Source organism: Hylobates moloch, unplaced genomic scaffold (genome assembly GCF_009828535.3).
Source record: "Hylobates moloch isolate HMO894 unplaced genomic scaffold, HMol_V3 SCAFFOLD_14, whole genome shotgun sequence".
In the NCBI taxonomy this organism is placed as follows: Eukaryota; Metazoa; Chordata; class Mammalia; order Primates; family Hylobatidae; genus Hylobates; species Hylobates moloch.
The window spans coordinates 37,438,304-37,458,689 of record NW_026652289.1 but is presented as its reverse complement, the minus strand read 5'-3'; the positions used below and the strand labels follow the sequence as shown (position 1 = coordinate 37,458,689).

The 20,386-nt window shown below is 38.1% G+C and overlaps 1 long non-coding RNA gene across 1 annotated transcript in view; it reads left to right on the top strand.

The window, feature by feature from the left end:
* LOC116482202 (uncharacterized) overlaps positions 1–20,386 on the top strand; it is a 75,821-nt gene that overhangs the window by 17,958 nt on the left and 37,477 nt on the right. The window contains exons 2-3 of the long non-coding RNA XR_004251792.2: positions 1,806–1,947; positions 3,772–3,879. This is a non-coding gene — a long non-coding RNA (uncharacterized LOC116482202). The remainder of the gene's footprint in view (positions 1–1,805; positions 1,948–3,771; positions 3,880–20,386) is intronic.

Sequence of the window (20,386 nt, the reverse complement as noted above, 5' to 3'; positions counted from 1 at the left end):
TTCTTTAAATTAAGAAAAACATAAACTATCCTGTGTATCCCTTCCTGGTGGTGTCTAGAATATACTAGGAATAAATGCATAAGTAGGAATTATGGTTTAGGCTGTGGGTTGAGATCTGCTTTTTAAAAAATTTTGAAATAAAAAATCCACTAAACAATGCATGGAAGAATTTTTTTTGTTGTTACATTGTTCTCATGAATGAAAGTCTCATTGTTTGGCTTCAGCCAATTTTTTAAGAAACTTACAAATGAAAATGAAGGCAAGCTTTTTAAAAACACCTTTGGTCATAAATATAAATAAGATTTTCATGCCAGAGAGTAATTGGTGCTTTGTTCATCATTTGAATAGCAAAGGAGGGAGGTTTGTTAGCTCTTTCTCATTTAATTCTATTGACCTGCCAAAATTTTACAGAACTTAGTAACATCCATTATTTCTTTTTTACATATAGTTATTGCTGTCCTTTTTATGAGATCTTACTTTGTGTTATCTCACATTCTTCCTTCCTTTTCTTTATTTGCATGTCATAAAAATGCTGAATTTGTACAACTTTCAGGTAATTATTTTTATGAGCTCACAGAGAAGGTTATCTTCAATGCTATCACAAAGCCCTCCAGCGGTCAATGAATCATGCAGATTATTTCATGATCCCTTGTCCAAGATTGCTGCAGAGGCATAGGTCTCTTCATGAAAACACTTTTAAAAATTGGGAGCAAAAGATATTCTTGTAACATTAGTTGTTTTTTTTTTTTTCCTAAATACAAGCAGTAACCATATTGCAAAATATTTGAAAAGTAGGAAAAAAGCACAAAGAAGTAATTCCACCATCTCCATAAATGTTGTTAACATTTTAATTCTTATCTTTCTATTATATAAAATATATACACACATAAATGTAGGGTTTGTACTCTGATTTATTCCAACTTGCATTAGAAAGGGACGTTTTCTTTTGTCACCAAATAGTTTTCAAAATCATTTACCAATTATTTATGTATTCATTGCCTGAATAAACAGTCATTTAAAGTTCTATTGCCTTTGTAGACTATCTTGGATTTTACCTGAAAACAAAATATCTATTTTTAAAATAGAAAGACATGATTTTGTGCCGTTTAATTTGGTCGGGTTATGCATATTCTCCCCTAATGCCTGAGTCACACATAATTAAGACTCTCTTCTAAATTCAATGAGTTTAAGAAGTTTAATGAGCCTTTTCTCAAATAACAAAAGATAAGATTCAAATGAAAGAAAAACACCTTTATTCACGTGAGATGATAGTTACATGGTAACAGCAGCTGTCACTACACTGAGAGAGAGCCAAGAAGGACGCTTGGTTCTGTAAAATCTGATTCACAAGCGTGCACTGGAACTTCTGAATTCTAGAGCAAGAGTGAGCAAACTGTGACTGGAGAAGCAAATTCAGCCCATGGTTGCTTTGGTATCACCTGTGAGCCAAGAATGAATTTTACACTTGGAAATGTTTGGTTAAAAAAAAAATCTTAATAATATTATTTTGTGACACATGAAAACTATATGAAATTCATATTTCAGAGTTTTCTTAGAGCCCGATCAACACTTATTTTTGTTTACAGATTATCAATGGCTCCTTTGTCACACTAGAACAGCAGAGTTGAGTGGATGTGAAGAAAGTGGTGTAGCCCACAAAGGATAAAATATTTACCCTCTGGTCTTTTACAGAAAAAGTTTGCTGACCCCTGCTCTATATAATGAGGTTCTGAGTAGGATAGCAATAGAAAAGTCTATGCTCATTTTCTTTCAGCCCTCAATCCAAATCCCCTTCCTGTTTTCAGCAGGATTATTTGTACCCATGAGGGAAACACGAAGGACTGTCAGTATTCATTTGCTATCAGAACTGCCTTTGAACTTCAGGGAAGCCGCCATCTTGTTTTTGTTCACTCCTCTAAAGCATAGTGTCTGCAACATGAAACACTAGTAAGTTCTTTAAACTTCTTGTTATCTTGAGACAGGGCAAGACCTTTACCCAATTTATTTAGTTATGGAGGAGGAGGATGAAAGATTGGGTCCTAAGTGTTATTCAATGGCATGACATGGTTTTCCCTGGAAGGCAGCCAGAACTGATGCTTATGAGGTGTTTGTCTGATGAACTGTACCCCTGTGACACTAAGCAGAGCCCAGAGGAGGTGGCAGTCCATCTTTGTAACTCAGGTTTGATTTACAAATCAGAAGAATGTGCAAAGCCCGTGGAAACCAGACCCACCCCTAAGACAGTCTAACAAGGAAATAATGACCCCTGCTTGTGAATAACCACTTGGAAGGTGGGATGATTTGGACTGTTGTTGAAGTATATTATAGCATTTTCATGAAAGCAAAATAGAGCCCAGGCAACTGCTGACTGCTTTAGTAACTGGAAGTCTGGAAAACAATTATTGGCTAGTGTTTGTGGATTACGGAGAATCCATCTAATTAAAGGAAGCCATGTAGTGAATGTATGGAAACTTCTAACACAGCTCACATAAACAGAAAAAAAAGAAGTTGGAAGGAAGAAAATACTGTGTCAAAAAGTCTCCAGGATTAAATTCCAACTTCAGAAAAATAAGATGAACCCATATATTTGACAATGAAATTCTCTTATAACAGAATGTCGTAATTTCAGAAAATTAGATTTACCATGAGCTATGATACTTCTGGCTATTCTACTCAACTTCAGTTTTACATCCTCTGTACAATTTCATGAGACTCTAAGAACTGATTTTAATTTTGCCCAGAAAAATTCTATAAGATGTCTACAGAAATCTATAGAGTGTTTGGCAGTGTTTATAAAAAGTAAAAATGTGGTCATCTGGGGTCAGTATAAAATATAATGCATGTACAAAAACATGATTGTCTTATTTGTGTTAATGCGTTAATTTTAAGTAATGTTTTATTTTTTCCAATTAAAAAGTAATATGTTTATTATAGAAAATTTTAAGGCCAGGCATGATGGCTCATGCCTGTAATCCCAGCACATTGGTAGGCTGAGGCAGCCGGATCACCTGAGGTCAGGAGTTCCAGACCAGCCTGACCAACATGGAGAAACCCTGTCTCTACTGAAAACACAAAATTAGGCAGGCATGGTGGCACATGCCTGTAATCCCAGCTACTAGGGAGGCTGAGGCAGGAGGATTGCTTGAACCAGGGAAGTGGAGGTTGCAATGAGCCGAGGCCGTGCCATTACACTCCAGCATGGGCAACAACAGCAAAAGTCCATCTCAAAAAAAAAAAAAAAAAAAAAAAAAAGAAAGAAAATTTTGAAAATAGGGAAATTGAATGAAACAAAAATAACCTCCATAATCCCTCCACTCCAAGACAACATTACTTGAGGATTTTCTTTCAGTCTTTTGCTTTGATATTTTCTTCACAGTGTGACTCTACTCAAAGTTAATTGTAGCTGCTTGGTTTGTTGTTGTTGTTGTTGTGTTTTTGTTTTTGTTTTTGAGACAGAGTCTCTCTCTGTTGCCCAGGCTGGAGTGCAGTGGCGTGATCTCGGCTCACTGCAGTCTCTGCCTCCCAGGTTCAAGTGATTCTCCTGCCTCAGCCTCCCAAGTAGCTGTGACTACAGGCACGTGCCACCATGCCTGGCTAATTTTTGTATTTTTAGTGAAGACAGGATTTCACCACGTTGGCCAGGCTGGTCTTGAACTCCTGACCTCAGGTGATCTGCCTGCCTCAGCCTCCCAAAGTGCTGGGATTACAGGCTGTGAGCCACTGTGCCTGGCCTGCTTGCTTTTTAAATTAACTATGTTACATAATTTTCAGGTAAGACACAGTTATCTAGAAAGAGCCCTAGAGATTGATAAGGAGCCTGTTGGAATGATCTGATATTAAGAAAAAAAGTTAAATTCAAAATCAAAAACAAGTCACAACGTAAGCAAAACTTTTGTCTCTTTCTTTTATATCTCATGACTTCTTTTTTAGCCATCATTTTATGGCCTGGGAGAAGACCCAAATAAAAGGGAAGGCAGAAGGCTGGGGTGGGGGTGTGCGGCGAGAGAAAGAAAGAAAAGCTAAAAAAAAAAAAAAAAACCCAAGGGGAAAAAAAAAGCCAGAATTGAAAAGAAAATACATTTTAAAAATACATCTGGTCCTGCTGAGAGTAACAGCATTCGTGTAAACGTGTAGACAAGTCCCTAAGCTGATTTTTTTTAAAGTCCACGTCTTTGATATGTATCGCATTCATTCCATAGTACACACATTTGAAATTCAGTAAAGAAAAACAGATCCAGATCACAATTCATTTTTGAGAGTACAAAAAGTCTTTTAACTTAATTTTGCATTTTGCTTTTCATTCCAATATTGGCAAATTACATGTAGAGAGAGGGCTAACACAAGAGTGGTGTGGCCACTGGTGAGCAGTGAGAAAGACGTCTCCATCACTGACTTCTTCCCAAGCCGGCTGATGGGTGGCACAGGAAGGCTGTGACCTGTCTCGGAAGCAGTCTAGCCCAGCACAAAAATCACAGGCTTTGAAGCCAAAAGGGAACATTTGTTCCTGACGCTTGACCCTCTCCAATTTGTTACAGTGTCCACAGTAAGTTTTTTCCTGGAAGTCTTTTATTCAGAGAAATCTATGTACCATGGCTGTGTTCAAACATGATATAAAGACCCCAAATGCCACTTGCTTGCTGTCTTCCTGGGAACGGGATGAGGATGTAATCTAAGCTTTTTAGGGTCTATCTCTACACTGCAACATCGTAACACTGAAGTGTAGATTTATAGCATGCTTTATGTATATTTTCTTACTCCCAAGGCCCCCCTTTTTACAGATACATACACAACATGTCATGTAGAAAATATAAATTGTTGATCGTACAGGCACTTTCTTCCTTTTTAAACCTTTCCAAAGGTCTTTTTGTTAAATACACCCAGATGCCGTTTGACAGATGAGGGGCTAATTGCTCTGTGAATTACCTCTATCGATTCCTGTTTCATGTTGAGCCAAACAAACAAAAGATATTAATGCTTTGAAAAAAATGAATGATGACCTTTCTCTGCAAACACAGCTTGCGGTCTCTGATTATTGGTGATTCCAGAGAGCAGCGGTCAATCGCAATAGCTGTAACGCTATGATCACTATAATAAGCTTGCCTGACCTTCTCTGCCATGTTAAGTGGTTTAAATTTATTTGCCCAACAACAGAAGAGCTTTCATTTAAAGTCACAGAACATTCAATTCAATTTAAAGATGTGGTGTCTTCTTTCCTCTTCTTCCCCTGCCGTATCTTTCCCTACTTCATACACCTACGTGTCAAATTTACTAATTGTTTACTCATTCTAAAATTAGCCTGATACCTGAAAAGCAACTTCCTTCAGTTCTTAAAGATTCCAATTGCCATTTTCTTTTTTGATTTGTTGTTTCTTGCTCTAAGATATTTGAAACACTTTGTTTTTTCCTCTGTTTAAGTTTTGTCCATGATTCAGGTTTAATGTGTGCAGCGTAAAAAGTCAAGAATCCATGAGCTGGGTGGTGCTAAGCACCCCCAGCTTGGGAACCAGGGCTATAGTTCCATTTTTGTCCTCAATTAATGGGACCTTGAACCAATATATATATTTTTTTTCCTTAGAGCATTTCTTTCCAACTTGGTAAATGAGGGGAAAACTGCCAGGTGATCTACCTCAGAGCCTCTTTCCAATTGGAACATACTTATGTTTCAGATCTCTCTACTTAAAGAATAGTTTCATATAAATGGCAGAGTTATAACTTGGCAGCTAAGACAAAGTGATGATACGACCTTTAAGGACTTCCTAACTGTTTCTCAACGAAGTTTTATGATGGTGAAAATCTGCAAACCACAAACGCCTAAAGCCTTAAATGGTTAGGTAGTGGATGCCTCCCCCACCCCCACCCTTGGTTTAAGTGGAAATCTCTTGAAAAGGGTACCCCTGACACTTCCACCAATTTCCTGGTAAGAGGCATGCCAAAAATACCAAGGAAGTAGTTTCCCTTAGAATACTTTAGTTCCTGTGCTATAGGATCAAAGCAGGAAGTGAAGAGAAAAACACCACAGATAATCAAAAGACTTCCTGCCTTAGTTTGACATTCTCAAGCAGTTAGGTCTGAATTCACATAGGATGCTGGGTACCCCTAAGGTGACTTTTCTTAGACATTGTCTCTAGTTTCTACTGAAGACAGTGCCCAATAGTACTGCCAAGCCATCCCTTAACCATACTTGACTTGGCTATGTTAAGTACCATGTTGAGTTAAAAAAAACGCAAAGCATGGTTCCTGCTTGTGTCAGGCTCCTTGCTACGGGCTCAAAGCACCAGGCTGCTTCTCAGTATGAGAGTATTTGCAAATGCGATGTGTTTTTCTCTGTCTAGAACGCCCTTCTACTCTTTTTCTCTTCAAAATCCAATGTTAGTGCCTTCCTAATCCCTATTCACTCTTTAAAATTTCGTGTGGCATTATCCCTCTTCCAGAATGCCTCTTATACCATCCTATTAAGGATTCACCATAGCACCCAAGGCACACTTTCATCTCAGCACTTTGCGCATCTATTTTATTTACTGCTGCATTTTCTGTTTTCCCTGGAAATTTGCACTTTGTATCTCAGGCCTCCGCCACGGAACTTGGGGCTTAGGAAGTGTCCAACTGATGTTTGAAAATTAATAAATGAATGGAAAAATAAATCTTATTGTGACTGCTATATAACAAACCATTCCAAAAGGCAGTGACTTTAGACAGCTAGGGCTTATGATCACTCATGCATCTGGAGATCAGTTGGGACATAGTTGATCATAGCTAAGCTTGGCTGGGATGGCTCAGCTGATTCTGTTCTCTATGTTCTTCTTCTTCCCCTTGGGACAAACGGTGCTGCCCAGGTATGTTCTCATGGCTAAGCATAAGCATAAGAAAGAAAGCAATACCATGCAATGCCTCTTAGGGCATGCTGTCATTTCTACCTTATTCTTTTGGCCACAGCAAGTCATATGGGTAACCCTAAGTCAGGGGACAAGTTCATATACTTATCTCCTTAAGTCACATGTGAAAAATCACACATCATAGGCCATAGATACAAGGAGAGATAAAAAATTGGTCACAATAATAAAACCAAACCTATCAAAAATAGAATGCTAACAACCATATTAAGAACAGAAAATCTGAATACTAACAGAGCCATTTGACCAATCTCAAGTATTAACTACTCTATCTTCATGTCACCAACATATAATCCAGTCACTTTAATGGCATATGTGTCCCATAAATATTTACCAGATTGTGTTAGATCACAGGAAGTAAATAGAGAAATCACAAATGGATGCATCCTGGTAAATTTAATTTTATGCTTTTTTAAAAAGAAAATATGCATGACAGGCAGATGCAAGTGTTATGGACACAAAATGAAAAGCTAAATGATAAATGTTTATCTTGTATGCATGAAGACACTTTGACTTTTGTTTACATATGTCACCATGGAAGCTGGTTTAAAAACATTTAAGTCCCCCTAGTAGTTCCACATCTAACGACTCCCTTTCTCCTGGACACCTTCTTATTTTCCTTATAACAAGCTTGGAGAAAGGTCAGGTAGGCATTACTGGGATGTCTTCTTTTCAGAGTTTCTGCTCAGTCACAGAGCTGATGTTAAATCTCCGAAGTCGAGGCGTTGATTTACCAGGAAGAACATAGTTAACTTAAAAGCAGAAAAAGCCCTGGTGGTAATCAAGCCCTGTGAATTCCTGGCCCTCTTCCCCGGAGGCCCAGTGGGGCCCACTCAACGGGCCAACCCCACACCACGCATACTGGATTGGTGGTCCTCTTATCATAGAAAATTCCACCAGTGTGGCCAAAACATACAAAAGGAAGCACACAAGAAAAATGTGAATATAATATGCAGGCCCTGAATTGAGTTTTATGAAAAGAAAAAAAAAAAGAGGGGAATTTTTCTTAGTTCTTTTTCATAGTTCATAGGACAAGAAATAACAAGACAGATTGCTTATCAAATGTGAGTAGTTTTACTATTTTTTGTGGCAAATTAGGCACTAAAAGGGCAGGTTTAAAGTCTGTCCTAATTTTGCCCTATAATCAGATAATTTGAATTTGACTATAAATAGAATCATACATTTTCCCACGATCTGCCTTTCATTTCACACAGAAAGAGTTGTATTATGTATCGAAAACATACAAATCCAGACATTCTCAAAACTGGTTTCTTTTTTTACTGTAGTTTGTGATAATAAAGTATGGTATCGGAATCCCACTCTGTGGCTACAAAACATTAAGTTCCTTGAGGCAAAAAGATGCCTTGTCGTTCTCGTTTAATCTACCAGAATTTCAGAATCTTGTACTTCCAATTTCAGATGAAGTAAAAGATGAGAATGTGCTGTCCTCTCTTGCCTGGCCTGGCCCAGTCTCCCTGATTTGTTTCAATATACAGAGACTTCCCTATATAAGCCACCTCCAACTCCAGCATTTGCATTTTTCCACGTTTCTCCATGTTTATAGTTCCTCTCCATTTTCTTCCAGGAAAAACTGTGCAAACGACAAATGCATGTTCTGATCTTATTTGAGCAACAAAATCTTGACAGCGTTCTCACGACCATCAGGACAAAATTCCTTCCATGAACCTAACCCTAGAAAATGCAAAAATTATTGACAAATGTAATGCAGTGGTCAACTTCTTATCTGTAGCCTACAAAACATTAGACATTAGTTTGTTGATGAGAATTAATACGGCCCAAAGTCCTCATTCATTCTTGACAGTTCTATCATATTACTCCATAAGATGCTAAGATATTAGTTGCTGGAGGTGGGGGCAGGGGAGAGGGAATGGATAGAGATGGGAAACCAAGCTGCTTTGCAAATATTCACAGCTGCAGCTTTCTGTAATCACGCTCCTCTTTCCAGTTTCCAGTGGACTTTGAAAAGACAAATTCATAAGAGTTATTTAGCCATAAAAGGGAATCAACTCCTAAGCCCGGCTTCCTGAAGACCTCAGAAACTGAATTACCGCAGCACTCCCTAAGGTCCAGAGCACAGATTTTTGTTCCCCTCCCACATCCCTATCCCGAAGAAAAGAGTTTTCCCACTAGCTAAAATAATTAAAAACATTCTCAGAATAGAACACAAAATGTTTCTGGTTTGAATACGAGCCTATTTTCAGGAAAAAAAAAAAATCAATGTATTGCGTATTTACAGTTTGATATTACAACAGCAGTGAAACTATCCGTTTGAGGACTTAATTCATATAAAAATAAATAAATAAAATGTGCAAGGGTAGTGTGTTCTTTCCTGATGTTGTTCTGCCTACCTTTTTGATTTGTTAACTGACTTCAGGGGAGAATCTTTACAAGGAGGAATACACCAGCCCATGGAAAGTCACTGGTTATCTCTGAACTGGTACTTAGTTTTTGAAATCCTGTCTAGGTAAATTACCTTTCCAGTGCAGGGTATTTCCTTTTAGGAGATTCCTTGGGAAGAGCCTCCAGGGAACTGAGTAACTTTTTAATGGTTCACTCAGATTAAGAGGAAGGAAATGTGAACTCCTTTGGGGGGAGGAGGCACCACTCTAGGCTGTCTGCATCCTGTAATTCTTCCCAAGTCCGTGAATCATACTTTTAAGACTCCTTTTCAAGGGCATCTGTCTTCCTTTAAGAGAAGGCCAAAGCAGAAAAGACGAGTTTTAAAATAGGTCTCAATCAAGCTTTAGCCATAAAAACAATTGCATGATTCTCTCGCTGACTACCCAGGAAAGGTTGCACTGGATCCCTTACCTGCATGCCTCCCCTCACCTTGCACAATACTCTTCCCTTCTTTAGTTTCAGAATTAAAATCACTTTTCATATCATCTCAGCATCTTTGAGCTACAGTTCTGTACAACTCTTCCCTTTATAGCCAGCCACTGACAGTGATTTCACTTATGCCAATGGCATTGGAAGAACTGAGCTACGATAATGTTTTTCAAAATCATTTTAGATAGAAATCTGGCTTCGAAAACAATGTCTTTACTTAATAAAATATCTATACTATGTAGACAATTATAGACTATTTTTATACCTTTTCCACAAAGGTATGAACATTTCTGAGAATAAATTTGTCAGTGAATAAAGTTTATCAGAGTTTGAAGCGTTTAGATCCTTGCAACTTCTGTAGAAGTATGAAGTCACAGGAGCACATTTCTAAAAGGCTACTATGTTACAATACCAGTTACTCAACCAATAACGTGTGTTTATTGAGTATCCATAAAGTGGTGATTTCTATTATTTTCAAGCTCCTGCAAAGAGCGGACAAAGCCAGGCATGGTGGCTCACACCTATAATCCCCACACTTTGGGAGGCTGAGGCAGGAGGATGGCTTGAACCCAGGGGTTCCAGACTAGCTTGAGCAACATGGCAAGACCCCTGTCTCTTATTTAAAAAAAAAAAAAAAAGAGTGGAACAACCCTGTCAGAATGTGCAAAAGGACAAATGTATAATGAAATGGAATATCCACAGAAAGTACACCAAGAATGAACACTAAGGTAAACTGTGGACTTCGGGTGGTGATGATGTGTCACTGTAGGTTCGTCAGTTGTAACAAAGGCACCTGTCTGGCGGAAGATGGAAGGAAGGCACTGCGTATGAGAATGTGAGGGTATATGAGGCCCGGCGTGGTGGCTCATGCCTGTCATCCCAGCACTCAGCACTTTGGGAGGCCGAGATGGATGGATCACCTGAAGTCAGGAATTCGAGACCAGCCTGGCCAACATGGTGAAACCCTGTCTCTACTAAAAATACAAAGATTAGCTGGGTGTGGTGGTTCACACCTGTAATCCCAGCTACTCAGGCGGCGGAGGCAGGAGAATCACTTGAACCTGGGATGTGGAGGTTAGGGTAAGCTGAGATCATGCCGGTGTACTCCAGACTGGGTGACGGACCCTGTCTCAAAAAAAAAAAAGGGGGTATATGGGGAATCTTTGTTCCTTCCTCTCAATTTTACTGTAAGGCTAAAACTCCTCTAAAAGAATAAAGTATTTTAAAAAGTGTTCAAAGTGAATGGAATCACACAAGGTAAATTTAGATTATATTTAAATTAACAGGATTCTTAGAGTTGGTTTGAACAGTTCAGTTGCAATTCCTTGATCTAAAAGTCTCTACACAACATTTATTTTTGACCTAAATTGATTTCATTTGTAGCAAAATGTGACCCACACCTACGTGGATGAGACAATCTTTGTTTATCCCAGTTAGTGTGTATTCATATGTGCTGTTGCATACATATCTGCCACCCTAGATCCCCTGGTGATGGCAGATAGTATTCGGCTTTGTGGCCAAGATATCTTCCAAAATCATAACAGTTCTGAATTACAGGACCCATCTCATCCCAAGAGTTTTGGATATGAGATTGTGGACAAAAATACGCTGAAAGAAAGTAAGGAAGGAAGAAAATAATAGAAAACAGTTGCATTCTGTTTTATCCTTTCTCTGATTTCTTGAGAGCTCCTAGTCTTAGATGTCCATGCAGGTCCCCATTATTATAATTGTCCGTTTTTTAATTGAAATTTGTTTTCAGTACTAAAGTGCAAAAAAAAAACTAGAAATGTAATTGTGATTTCTAAAGGTTTTGTATCAATGCCTGTAGCCTGCATTTTGTTTCTATAAGTCTATTTCAACAGAGTACTCAGAAATAGATCTTTCTCTTTCCTCTCATTCTGTGTAGAAATGTCAGAAATGTGAGGCTAAGGATTTAAAGCATAAATTAGGGGTTTGTTGATGAAAAGACAGAAAGGAGGAAAGGATTGAAAGAAGGAAAGAAAGTATGGAAGGAAGGGAGAAAGGAAAAAGAGACGAAAATAAGAGAAAGGAAAAACGAAACTTTAGTCTGTAGAATCTACATTAAAATGTTTCTCAATGCTTAAGACATCCTGAAAGAGAAGATGTCAAAGGCAAATTCTAATATTCTAAAACTGCAATCCAATTGCATAAAAGCATAAATTTAAATCTAAATCATTTGGAAGAAAATATTTATATATCCTATATTTTTGTTTTGAGCTGATCTCCATAAAATCTCTTATATTATACAGATCCATATTACAGAGATTATATATACAAATATTTTATTGCTTATGCATAAAACCTGATTTGTTGGGGGATATAAACTATGGCTTCCTCAGGTATCACTGCTACTTGATTGTTCTGAGTATTGGCTTTCTGACAGGGATTGGAATGAAGCCATTTTTATTAATTTAGTTATTTTTGCTGATATAAAAGGCCGTCTATCATGTTAATGATGTATCGGTCTGCGGTCCCACCGAACAATAATTACAGAATGTTCCTAATAGTAAATCATTTGTCACAATCACAGCTCAGTACAACAACCTTTTGTTGAGCAGGGGAAGACATTATCTGAATAGCAATACACCTTTATGCAAACCGATGAGAGGTCTTACACGGGCCAGTCCGGCAAATACCTGAGAGTTCCACGTCTGAACCGTCCGTCCCCACATTGCAACCTGGGGATGTGCACTGTGATCTGCTGAATTTTCTCCAGTGTTAGCCTATCTAACACAATGAAAACAACATGTTTTGCCCAGGGAAGAACAGATGAGGTTTCACAAGAATCTAAAAGAGACTGCTCTGAAAAAGAGAAGAAACCAAATGATCGAAAAAATGGAAAACATTAAAGGTTTTTACTTCCATTTCCCCTTTCAGCAAGAATTGGACATGGAAAGGATATAATACTCAAAAAGAAAAATGGAGGTTAACAAAAAGGCATTGCTATCTGAATTAAATGAAAGCTCCGTCATCAGAATGACTTAACGGTCAAGTTCTTCTTTGTCAAGATTCACAAACTGCTTTCAGTTATTTTTGAGCACTATTTGTAAATCATAAGAGCCAACATTTTTGGAGTATTTCTATGTGCAGGGAAACTTTTCAAAATAGACTTAATTTCTTTTAGAACAGTTTTAGGTTCACAATAAAATTGAGTAGAAGGGACAGAGATTACTCATACAGCTCCTGCCCCCCTACAGCTGCCCCACCACCCCTGCTCTGCCCAGCCTCCTCCCCCTTGTTATAATTGATACACCTACACTCACACAGCGTTGTCACTCCAGGTCCACGGTTTACATCAGGAAATCTCTTAAGGACTTAATGTGCATTAATTCTTTTCATAGTTTTAAAAACATTGATATTAGTTCCATTTTAGAGATCAGGGAACTGAGGCAGAGAAGAGTTAAGTCGCATCAGGGTGATTTCTGAGATTTTGGCCAATTTCAAACCCTAACCCAGTTGATTAACTACTTCTCATTATTGAAGTACCCCAGTGAAATAAATCAACAGCATTTGTTGGGTACCCATATGTTTGTTGAGATTTTGGTGAGATGATGTCAATCATGCTAGTTCGCCAAGAATATCCCCATTTCATGGACAAAGTAACCCAACTTCAGAGGAGGAGAAGCTAGGATTTCGATACCGGTCCATGACATGAAGCCTGCATCATTATCACATGGCCTCTGTCCCCATATTCACATGTTCTGTAGGAAAAGCTGCCCAGTTAATGAGTAACTGTGCCATGCGTGGCTTGAATGGCTGTGTTTTTTATAACGATGATACTCAAACTTGAGGTCCATGGATTTTATAAAATCACAGAAACAACTAACTTCACTTTAAGGGTATGTACTTCTATTTTTTTATTTTCTACACATGTGAATTCTTGATTAGACATTTTATGGAGACAGGAATGAGTGTATATAAAGGAAGAAATTCTAAAATATTTGTTCATTAAGCCCAGTGACTTGAAAATAACCTCAAGATCAATTAAAATATAGGAAGTAGAGGGAGCCATAAGTTGTGCTATGAGTTTAAAAGACCACGTCACAGAAAAGAAAAAGATTTTTTTTTTAAAGTATCAACAATAGAAATTGTTCTAGAAGTTTATGTGCAGGGAAATTGGGAAGCCCATGCTTCTCTATTTTCTTTGTGTTTTAAAAAGCCATACACAGAGCTCTTGCTCTTTGATTGCCCCAAAATGAATTTGGAAGCCTGGAATTAGCATTAAATGGAATAACTTGTGAGTGCCCCCTCCCCTCAGACACTTACCCTTTCTTTTATTGTCTAGAATTTTGTTGGAGGTATCCTCGGACTCCAACAGGCAAGTCAAACTTGCTTTTCTAGTGTCAAATCCAAAATACCAATTAAGTTGAACAGGGAAATGAATATACTTATAAATTGTTGACAGCCACTGATAGCGATAAGGCAGTCCTCGGCCATAACTTGAAATCAGTTACCAGGGGATACCAGAGGAACAGAAAGTTGTTTTTTGCGAAGCCCTTGCAGCCTCCTTTCCTCACATTGGCCAGATGGCCTGGAGGTGGCACTTACAGCTGCTTCTGGAAGGAACCTGCTGCAAACACACAGGCTTCCTTGACACTGCCACTGCACTGCTTTCCAAAGGGAAGAAGTCCTGTTTGAAAAAAAAAAAAATCAAATGGCTTCCTCTTGCCCCAACCTCGCTGTCCCCTACCCCTATGTTCTGTCCAGAAGAAAAATCCCTCAGCCGCAATGGTTGTTTTTATTAAATTCTCCTCAATAAAAAGCTCAGGCAGGATTTATTAGGTACTCAGGGCGGACGTTTAGTATTTCGCCAGTTATTAAGTGAAAATCAATAGAAAGCAAAGAAAATGGAAGTCACTGCACTGTTAGCGCACCGTTGTCGCCCAGATATTATGTCGGCTGTCTTGTAGATTCATGACAGACGAAAGAGGCCGGGAGAGAACTTTCTGCTTACATTGCACGAGCCAAAGTGGGGTTATTCATTAGAGCAGGCAGCCGGCCAGATGGATTTCCAGTTCAGTTTTACCATTTATCTTTAAAACGCCTGTATCGAGTGAGAAAGAACACTGATATTATGTGATATCAATGGCAGGTTTATGTATCTAAATCAGGATTTATTGTTATTTTGTTCCAAAGACCTTTTTTTCTCAAGAAATACCATTTCACTGGAAGAAAATAATAGCTAAAACCTTGTCAAAGATAACCTTTCATGCTGTCCGTGCACCACTAGCTGTAAAACAAATAGAACCCAGTATATAAATAGTTCTAACCACATCCTTACAAATCATTTCTTCTGAATCTGTTTTCCCCATTTCAATATACATATATATTTTTTTAATGCCACATACATGATTTTGGGTCATTCACTGTTTTCTTTGCCTGTAGTTTAGCTCTAAATAATGTCAGCAATTGTTTTAATTCCATCTAAAAGCTTTAGCTGTTTTGGGTTCTTCTGTGGAATGCCACATTTCTCAAAAGCATTCTTTGGAAAAGCAAAGTGATCTGCTGTTTTTTTTTTTTCTTCCCTGCTTTAGAATGAGCTTTAGAGTCAAAAGCACCCATCATCTTTTTTCAACTACTTCAGGGTCTTCAAAAGCTAGGACGTGTTTTTTTTTTTTCACTTGAATTCACATTTTTGGTAGCGTCCGGGTTTTCCAATTCCCTCTCATCTAAAGGACAAATTACAGCAGAGCTGGGCAGATCCTATCTCCAGTCAATCCTGCTAAGTAACAAAGGTGGCCAAACACCAGGATGAACCATTGTATTCACTTTATAAACAGCTCTCAAGAAAATACGGTCGATATATTTGTAAAATGTCATTAGTGACACTTTGTGATTAGGAGAAAAATTACACCTGGGTTTTGACTGAAGCTGTTGCTAATAAAGAACTGTGAATGTATTTTTAAGCTACCTTATTTTTACTTTTTCTATCCTTTGGGTTTGGGAAAAGAGAAGATACATTTAGCTTTATATGGATCAATATTAGATAGTAGCCAGACAAGGTTATTTAAAGACCAATATGCATTTCTTTTTTTTTTCTTTTTCTTTTTCTTTTTTTTTTTTTTTTGAGACAGAGTCTTGCTCCATTGCCCAGGCTGGAGTGCAATGGCATGATCTCGGCTCATTGCAACCTCTGCCTCCTGGGTTCAAGTGATTCTCCTGCCTCAGCCTCCCAAGTAGCTGGGACTACAGGTGCCCGCCACCACACTCGGCTAATTTTTTGCATTTGTAGTAGAGACGGAGTTTCACTGTGTTAGCCAGGATAGTCTCGATCTCCTGACCTCGTGATCTGCCCACCTCAGCCTCCCAAAGTACTGGGATTATAGGCGTGAGCCACCGCATGTGGCCAATATGCACTATTAAGTGTCACTGACTTAGAAAAAGTATCTAAAAACCAACTGAAGCTTTTTGCTACCATTGGACAAAGGTGATATTATATTGAAAAGTAAGAAAGTAAAAGTAAAAAATAGATTATAAAATATTTGTTCCTTAATAGTTTTCTTTAGCTAACTAGCTAAATTCTTCAATCAAATTGAAGAGCTCAATTATACCAGGAATCCCTTCTTGTAGTTTTCTATTTAGTAGTTTTTCTCTTTTTAAAACTGTGTTGACAATCCAAACGGAATTTTCCTTTTAGATGGCACCCTCCAATAAAACACAGAAAGTTCTTTATAATTCTCACTTTTTAAGAAAAATTATTCTAAAACACTCTTAAATTTTGCATGTGCGTTTGGACCTGTTGATCGGGAGGATATAGAGAATAGTGGTTAAGAAAATGGGCTCTGAAATTAGATTACATAACTTCAAATCACAGTCTGTCACTCCCTGACAGTATGATTTGGGGAAGTTATTATAGCACTATGCCTCAGCTTTCTCATCTGCATAAAAAAGACAATAACCTTATAGATTTCTTGCCAAGAATACAGGGGTCAATATACGTAAAGTTCATAGACTATCACTCGATATTAAGTCCTCAAAGCATTAGGTAGCTATTACTTTGAGTATACAAAATCCAGAACACCAACTCATCCATGCTGATGCTTTGATTTTCCAAGAAAATGGAATATAGTCCCACAGAGATTCAATTAACCCTCCATTTTCATATTTACTAATGTATTTGGACCCTGCAGAAAGATACAGTCTTAAGCGTCAGCTGTAATGAGAATCTCACTTAAACCAAAATTTGGTATTAAATAAATTTGCCTTAAAAAAGTCTCTTTTTTGTGGGATCAACATTCAATCTGAAATACTAAAAATAGTCTATGGGCAAAAACCACATTATTGATTTATTAATAGCTGTACTGATACAATAGTCATGAGGCTTAATGTCTGATTGGGGACCTATTTATAGACATTTTAATTTGTTGAAAACAATATCTAGTTATTTCATTCTAATAAGTAACATTAGCAACACACACAGTTATGAGAAAGAAATGATATTGCTAATTAATATGACTTGAGCAGTGAGAAAACTAGACATTAATGCCAAAGAAAATCAAAGTTGATGACTTGGATTCATTGCCCATATGCATCATGTCACTTGAATAGTTGCCAAGCCTGTGTCTTACTTTGACTTTATAGTATCATCCCACTAGCCTTTTATCTTGCTTACCCTCTCTAGACGTCAGGTTTCTTACTTGTAGAGGGAGTATAATACGCCTTCTTTATTCACCCTACAGTTGAGGACTGAAGGAGAAAGCATAAAACACTTACTAAAAGAAAACGATACTTTATACAGTCAGGCTGGTGGGAAAATCAGTACAATTTATAAAACAGTGATGTTAGGAAAGACTGACTACTGTCTGCTTTATTGCCTATTCATAGGTACGCCTACATTTGTTCAACAAAAATTGTTAGAACGCCAAGGACATGGAGGTTCAGAGTCTAAGTTGGCCCCAGCTGCCTAGCCTCACCCTTCCCTCTCCCTCTGGGTGTCTGTAAGTGGTTTAACCTCTCTGTGCTTCAGATTCTTTGTGTGCAATATTGGGATAACAATAGCAGCCAGTTATGTACTAAAGGAGATAAATAGTACCTACTTATGTATTAAGTAAGAGCATACATATAAAGTGCTTACAACAGTGCCTAATAAACACTCCATCATGGTTTCACTATTATTTGCTTTCCAAGTGCACAATATAATGCTGATCAAGTCAGAAGACAAGCCCCTGACCTCATGAGCTGAGCAGAAAATCGGTCTCATCTTAGATCGGAAAATTCAGATAAACATATAGGCAACTTCTATAGGGTAGGATATTAAAAAAGGACATCTCAACTCTTATTGAAGGGATGAGAGGGAGGTTGAAAAGACTTCCTTGCAGAAGTGATAGCTAAGCTGAAAAATTAAAGATGGATTCAGAAGGTAGAAAAGGTGGCTATAAACCTGAGGTGTTTAATGAAACCCCTGCAATAAGTGAACGGCCTATAGCTGCACTTCCCAATATGGTGGCCACGGCCACATACAGCTATGGAGGGCTTGAAACATACCTAATGCATGAGAGGAACTAAATTATGTTCATTCGTTTTAATTTTTTTTCAAATTTAAATTTAAATAGCCACACGAGCCTGGTGGCTAAAGTGCTGGGCAGCTCAGCTCTAGACAGAGGGAAAAACACGTGCAAAGGTCTAGAGATAAGAGAATTCTTCCATTCTGAAGACCTGATATTTTGAAAAACAGCAGATTCTTGAAGGATGTGACTTCTGGAAATCAGCAGAGGCGATGCATGGTTTACTGCAAAGTTCACGCTTTCACTGAAGCTGTGGAAAACCACTGAATGATAATAAGAAGGAGAGTGATACAGTCACATCTGAAATTTAGTAAGATCTCTCCAGCTATAGTTATAATAGTAGCTAGAATTACTAACACTTTATAGTTTACACACTTTTTGGATAACCTGATCTCTCTTAATATTCAAATCCCCTATATGAGATAAATCTATACTTCCTTTTCTATATCTTATTTATTGTGTCTGCAATCAGCAGCCTATGTTCTTGCCCATATCCCTTGGAAGACAGACCTGATAAAAGGAAAACATTTGTATGATATCAGTGTGCAGACTCATTCATTACAATGTTCATAAATTAATCTGGAAAACAGCAGCAGTTACTTCCAAAGAAATGTTCAAGAATCATTTTCCTCAGTGTGACCTGAGTGTAAAAGTACAAATGCATTCAGTCGTGGTCCCATGGGCCGTCCCCCACTCCCAACACATTAGTGAACTCCTCTTGCTATTGCCGGAGAGAGCCTGAGCTGCTCTGTGCGCAGAGTGATGAGGGATGAGCCTGCCTCACCCGGCTTCCTGCGGACTTCCCCTCACTCGCACATCTGTATCCCTCCTTGCCTCGCAGACAAGTTGAAAAGAGAACCTGGACTAGGCAGGGGTATCCACTGCAATATGCTGACAGTCTCTGGCTGCTGACCTGAATCTCCATGTCAGGTCTGAGTAGATAAAAGATGGCACTTTTGTGAGTGGAGATGAGGAAGGAGCACAGCCACTCTGCCCTGGAATCAGCGCTTCTTACCAACACATGCACACGCCTGCAACATTAACTCAGCAATTCTCTTAGTAAGAAATTTTCAAGAACAAAAATATGCTAACATTTGATTTGATTACATGAAGTTATTTTTTTCTCTCTTTTTTAAAGGAGGATTATTAATAAAATCACACTTCCTTAAAAGAAAAAAAAAAAAACAGGGACTGTAAATGCTGCACTAATTTAATTACACACTGGCACTGTAAGAGACTAATGTAAATATTCTGGTGAGTAGGCATAAGACACTTGAAGTAATTACTTAAGGACTCCCTTTCAAAGAATCTCTCCCTTTTTTATTAAATGCCTTTTAACATTAGCACTTTCTTCCTGACAAATTAAATGAAATTTCATTACTCTCCCTGACTTAATGGCATTAGGCTCCCGCCTAGGTGTGAGTTAACCCTCCCAGGACAGCTGACAAGGGCTCCCATACTCAGTCAAAATGGCACTGTCCTAACTCACAAGAGAAAAGAAGCCTCGAAGAACCCTTTGTGTTTTTACCAGAGCTTCCACAGTCCTTTATTTCTTTGATGTTTTTACAGCTGTGATCCTTGCAAAAATCTAAGAAACCAGTGACATTGTTGTTTTCCAGTGTTCTTGAGTTCACCGCAAAAAAAAAAAAAAGAGTAACTTTCACTGAGACTCTAATAATGACAGCAAGGAGAACAGTAATGGCAAACAGTTTTACAGTACTTCTTAAACATCTTCTAAGCAGTTTACCTCATTTAACTCGTTTAAACCCCAACAAAACACTATAAGGTAAAAACTGTTTATTCCTACTCTCAAAATAAGGAAATTAAAGTACAACGTGGTTGAGCGATTTACTCAAGGTCACATAGTTAAAAAGCAACAGAGCTAGGATTCAACCCAATCAGCCAGCTATTGTCAGACACTTTTATACATAGAATTATTGAATCTTCAGCCCTGGATTGACGTAGACTTATTTCCATATTCCTTTTTGCCTTTGTGCAAATCAAGATTCGGACATGTTAAACGACAAATTCTAGATCATGCAGTTTGTGTCACCCAGGAATTTGTAACCAGCCATGTCTTCTTGACAAATGAGCTTCAAAATTAAGTTTCCAAAGGGTGGT